Below are 6,713 nucleotides of genomic sequence, written 5' to 3' on the forward strand. Positions count from 1 at the left end.
TATCCTTAAGTTGTTTCCATTCTCATTGAAGGGTGATGCTAAAACCTGGTTTAATTCTCTTGATCCTAGTTGTGTGCATAGTCCCCAGGATATGATTTATTACTTCTCTGCTAAATATTTCCCCGCTCATAAGAAACAAGCTGCTTTAAGGTAAATATATCATTTTGTGAAAATTGAAGAAGAGAGTATCCCACAAGCTTGGGGGAGGCTTCTCCAATTACTTAAGATCATCCTCTCAAGAAAAATGAAATACTTGATATCTTTTATATTGGGCTAACCAATGCTTCCAAAGACTACCTGGATAGTTGTGTTGGTTGTGTTTTCAGGGAAAGAACTGTTGATCAAGCTGAATTGTGATACATCTCCGTCGTATCTACTTTTCCAAACACTTTTGCCCTTGTTTTGGACCCTAACTTGCATGATTTGAATGGAACTAACCCATACTAACGTTGTTTTCAGCTAATTGCCATGGTGTTATTTTTGTGCAAAAATAAAAGTTGTCAGAATGACCTGAAAATCAATGGTGAATTATTTTGGAATATATAAAATATGCTGGAAGGAAGACCCATGTTGGGGGCTCCACCTGTCCACGAGGGTGGGGGCGCGCCCTACCCCCTTGGGTGCGCCCCCTACCTCGTGGGCCCCCTGACGCTCCACCGACCTCAACCCTGACTCCATATATCCACTTTTCGGGAGAAAAAACCATGAAGAAGGATTCATCGCGTTTTACGATATGGAGCCGCCGCCAAGCCCTAAACTCTCTCAGGAGGGCTGATCTGGAGTCCGTTCAGGGCTCCGGAGAGGGGAATCCGTCGCCATCATCATCATCAACCATCCTCCATCACCAATTTCATGATGCTCACCACCGTGCGTGAGTAATTCCATCATAGGCTTGCTGGACGGTGATGGGTTGGATGAGATTTATTATGTAATCGAGTTAGTTTTGTTAGGGTTTGATCCCTAGTATCCACTATGTTCTGAGATTGATGTTGCTATGACTTTGCTATGCTTAATGCTTGTCACTAGGGCCCGAGTGCATGATTTCGGATCTGAACCTATTATGTTTTCATCAATATATGAGAGTTCTTTATCCTATCTTGCAAGTCTATGGTCACCTACTATTTGTTATGATCCGGCAACCCCGAAGTGACAATAATCGGGACAACTCCCGGTGATGACCATAGTTTGAGGAGTTCATGTATTCACTATGTGTTAATGCTTTGGTCTGGTACTCTATTAAAAGGAGTCCTTAATATCCCTTAGTTTCCAATAGGACCCCGCTGCCACGGGAGGGTAGGACAAAAGATGTCATGCAAGTTCTTTTCCATAAGCATGTATGACTATATTCGGAATACATGCCTACATTACATTGATGAATTGGAGCTAGTTCTGTGTCACCCTATGTTATGACTGTTACATGATGAACCACATCCGGCATAATTCTCCATCAACGATCCATTGCCTACGAGCTTTCCATATATTGCCCTTCGCTTATTTACTTTTTCGTTGCTATTGTTATCATCACTATAAAACACCAAAAATATTACTTTTGCTACCGTTACCTTTTACCACCGTTACCACTACTATCATATTACTTTGCTACTAAATACCTTGTTGCAGATATTAAGTTTCCAGGTGTGGTTGAATTGACAACTCAGCTGCTAATACTTGAGAATATTTGTTGGCTCCCCTTGTGTTGAATTAATAAATTTGGGTTGAATACTCTACCCTCAAAAACAATTGCGATCCCCTATACTTGTGGGTTATCAAGACTATTTTCTGGCGCTGTTGCCGGGGACCATAGCTCTATTCTTTGAGTCACTTGGGATTTATATTTGCTTATCATTATGAAGAACTTGAAAGATCCAAGAACCAAGATTTATCCCTCAACTACGAGGGAGGTAAGGAACTGCCATCTAGCTATGCACTTGATTCACCTTCTGTTTTGAGTAAACTTGTGACACCTATACCCGCTTCTGCTATTAATTCTAATATGTCACATGTTATAGATGATGCCACTTCTGCTATGCATGATACTTATGATGAAACTACTTCTATGCTTGATACTAATGTGCCACTTGGTGAATTTCTTGACGGATAACTTGCTAGGGCTAGAGAGAATGAAATTATTGAAACTAATAATATTGATGAAAGTGATGATGAAGATTCTACCCTTAGATATGAATTGCCTGTTGTTCTTGAAGGTTATGTTATGGATGAAGAAACTGCTAAAGACTTTCTTGCTTGCAATGATAGGAGTGATCTTAAGAAGCTTTTAGCTAAGCTGAAACAAAAAACTTTGAATGCTAGAATGAAATATGATCCTGCTTATGCTACTTCACCTATCTTTGTTACTGATAAGGATATGAATTCTCTGTCGACCCTGATATAATTACTTTGGTTGAATCTGATCCTTTCTATGGCTATGAATCTGAAACTGTTGTGGCACGTCTTACTAAATTAAATGATATAGCCACCCTGTTCACTAATGATGAGAAAACTTGCTATTATTATATCCTTAAATTATTTCCATTCTCATTAAAGGGTGATGCTAAGACATGGTTTAATTCTCTTTATCCTGGTTGTGTGCGTAGTCCCCAGGATATGATTTATTACTTCTCTGCCAAATATTTCCCCGCTCATAACAAACAAGCTGCTTTAAGGGAAATATATAATTTTGTGCAAATTGAAGAAGAGAGTCACCCACAAGCTTGGGGGAGGCTTCTCCAATTACTTAATGCTTTGCCTGATCATCCTCTTAAGAAAAATGAAATACATGATATCTTTTAGAATAGACTGACCGATGTTTTGAGAGACCGCTTGGATAGTTGTGCTGGTTGTGATTTCAGGGAAAGAACACCAGATGAAGCTGAAATTCTATTGAATAATATGTTGACTAATGAAAATAATTGGACACTTCCTGATCCAATCCCTGATCCAATTCCTGAACCAACTCCCGAGCCAACTCCGAAGAAAAGGGGTATTCTATTTCTCATTCCTGAAGATATGCAAGAGGCAAAGAAATCTATGAAAGAAAAAGGCATTAAAGCTGAAGATGTTAAGAATTTACCCCTATTGAAGAAATGCATGGTCTTAATTTACCGCCTGTTGAAGAAATATATGGTCTTGATAACCCGACACAGGTAGTAAAGGTAAATTCTCTCTATAGATATGATAAAGCTAAAATCCCATTCACTAAGTTTGCTAGCCCATGCTTGGATGAGTTTGATGACTTTATGGTTAAACAAGAAAACTTCAATGCTTAAGTTGGTAGACAATTGAAACACAATGCTGATATGCTTGAACACTTGAGTGATTATATGGCTAATGTTAAAGGTGAACTAAAACTTATTAGTAAACATGCTTCTATGGTTACCACTCAAGTAGAACAAGACTTAAAGCTCAGAATGATTTGCTCAATGAATTAAATAATAAGAAAAATGATAATGATGTTAGAGTAAGGACTAGAGGTGGTAAAATGACTTAGGAAACTTTGTATCCTGAGGGCCATCCTAAGAGAATTGAGCAAGATTCCCAGAGAAATAATATTGATGAACCTAGTCCTTCTAAAAGGAAGAAAAAGAAAAATGATAGGACTTTGCATGCTTCTAGTGAACCTGTTGTTGACACATCTGAGAATCCCAATGATATTTCTATTTCTGATGCTGAAACCGAATCTAGTAATGAACATGAACCTAGTGATAATGTTAATGATGATGTTCATGTTGATGCTCAACCTAGCAATGATAATAATGTAGAAACTGAACCTCCTATTGATCTTGATAACCCACAATCAAAGAATCAATGTTATGATAAGAGAGACTTTGTTTCTAGGAAGCACAGTAATGAAAGAGAACCATGGGTTCAGAAACCCATGCCTTTTCCTCCTAAACCATCCAAGAAAAAGGATGATGAGGATTTTGAGTGCTTTGCTGAAATGATTAGACCTATCTTTTTGCGTATGCGTTTGACTGATGTGCTTAAAATGAATCCTTATGCTAAATATATGAAAGATATTGTTACTAATAAAAGAAAGATACCGGAAGCTGAAATTTCCACCATGCTTGCTAATTACGCTTTTAAGGGTGGAATAACTAAGAAACTTGGAGATCCAGGAGTACCAACTATACCATGCTCCATTAAAAGAAACTATATTAAAACTGCTTTATGTGATCTTGGAGCTGGTGTTAGTGTTATGCCTCTCTCTTTATATCGTAGACTTGATTTGAATAAGTTGACACCTACTGAAATATCTTTGCAAATGGCTGATAAATCAACTGCTATACCTGTTGGTATTTGTGAGGATGTGCCTGTTGTGGTTGCAAACGTTACTATTTTAATGGACTTTGTTATTCTTGATATTCCCGAGGACGATAGTATGTCTATCATTCTTGGAAGACCCTTCTTTAATACTGCAGGGGCTGTTATTGATTGCACCAAAGGCAATGTCACTTTTCATGTTAATGGTAATGAGCATACAGTACACTTTCCGAGGAAACAACCTCAAGTCCATAGTATCAATTCTATTGGAAAAACTTCAACAATTACTATTGGAAGTTTTGAATTTCCTCTTCCTACTGTCAAGAAGAAATATGATATTCTTATTGTTGGGGACATGCATATCCCCGTTGAGGTAACCTAGTGTTATTCGAAAATTCTCCGGTTCCATGTTATTCGGAATGAGTTTGTTAACAAGACCTGATCAACCTTGTTAGTGGATTACTTTTGATGAGCATGAGATGGATGAATTTAGAAAACACAACTCTTTGTACCCTCTTTTTACTTTCTGTTATTTATATTAAATAAACAAAAATAGTATTTTTCTGTCTGTTTTCTGAATTATCAATGCAATAAAAAATACCCCAAAAATAAAAAGTTTTCCAAATGCCCTGAAAATTAAATATGATTTTTTGTGGAATATTTGAGAATATCTGGCACTGAAAACACAGTAGGGGGAGCAAGCACCTGGCCACGAGGGTGGAGGGCGCGCCCCCTGCCTCGTGGGCCCATGGTGGCTCCCTTCCACTTATTCCAGCTACCACACACTCCTTCTTCCTTCAACAAACATCACTAACCAGCTCAAACCCGAGTCCAAGCTCATCTTGCTGCCATTTTTTATCTCCTTGCTCAAAGCTCCATTCACAAAACTGCTTTGGGAGATAGTTCCTTGGTATGTGACTCCTCCAATGGTCCAATTAGTTTTTGTTCTAGTGCTTTATTCATTGCATATTTTTGCTGCTTAGGTGACCTTGTTCTTGAGCTTGCATGTCAAATTTATATGGTCAAAAGTAGTTTTAATGCATGATATATCCTCAAGGTACTTGTGGGAGTAGTTGCTATCAATTTTGTTGAGTTTGGTTCACTTTTATTTTCAAGTTACTAAAATTTCAGAAATTTTTCAGAGGAAGACATATGTTTAGGAAAATGTACCAAGGTGGGCCTTCAAGGAAGCAAGGACCCAGGCTCGCAATACGCGATGCCGACGATGAACCACCGAGGGAAGCTCAAGTGCGGGCTTGTGAATGGCCTTCAGAGGACTTTATGGATCAAGCAGGAATCAAGGAAGACTTTAATGCATATGTGTGTAATGCTGATCTTGAGAGCTTCAAGGCAGATAAGTGCCGCCAGTACCACTATCTCACTGATTCCTTTGTGACAAGGTTTGAATTTTCATCATCACGCAATTCTCAAACTGTCATGTTTGATCTTTATGAAAATTCTTATACTATGGACTTAGAGGATTTTAATACTGCTTGCAAACTTCCACAATGGGGCAGCACTAGTGAGCCTCACAAATATGAGTTTAGAGATTTTCTTGCTAGTATAACTGTGGGGGAATCTAGAGATATAACACAAGCTACCATAGGGAGCATTCATTTTCCTGCTATACATTATTTTGCTCTCTTCATAGGTAGATGCATAAATGGTAAGGATTAAGCATGTCACATGTGTGTCCCTGACCTCAGTGTTCTCAGGAGTGCTGTATTAGTAGATAAACATTATAATTTGGGAGCCATTGTTGCACGTAGGTTGCATAATAATAGATTTAATGGAGATTTCTTTGGTGGAATTTATGCAACCCGTCTAGCTAATATTCTTGATATACCCATACATGGGTATGATATTGAGTTGCCTCCTATTTATTTAGATTATGAGGCCATGGTTCGTCATCAGTTTGTTGAGAGGAACGATCAGTTCCTCTAGTACCGACTAATCTTTGATAGACGACGCACCTATCACGTCGCTCTCTCTGCTCCTGCTTTCTTTGACTCTTAGGCAAAAGGGAGATATGTTATAACCAGGGAGGAGGCGGACGAGTATAAGAGGAGGACGGAGACGGCCCATGTCCAAGTGACAGCTCATGAGGCAATAGCTGATGCACCTCAGTACGACCCCAACTATAACTTTGGATATTCGCCAGGCCAGCCGTGGCCATAGACCAACTTAGGCCAAAAGCCTAAGCTTGGGGGGGTATGTATTTCTCACCAACATTACATTCATGTTCACACACTCATTGCTAGTTGTCGGTGCTCATCTTTTTCACTGTATCATCCATGCTAGTTTATTTTCCTTTTTATGCTTTCTTCTTGTGTGTTTAATAAACCTTAAGAAAAACAAAAAAAATTAGTTGTAGCTTTTAATTAGTTTACTTTCCACGCTTGTAGTAGTAACTAAAAAGAAAACCCAAAAAGATTTCTCGTTCTTCTTTTGCT

This window comes from Triticum aestivum, chromosome 2A (assembly GCF_018294505.1).
Source record: "Triticum aestivum cultivar Chinese Spring chromosome 2A, IWGSC CS RefSeq v2.1, whole genome shotgun sequence".
In the NCBI taxonomy this organism is placed as follows: Eukaryota; Viridiplantae; Streptophyta; class Magnoliopsida; order Poales; family Poaceae; genus Triticum; species Triticum aestivum.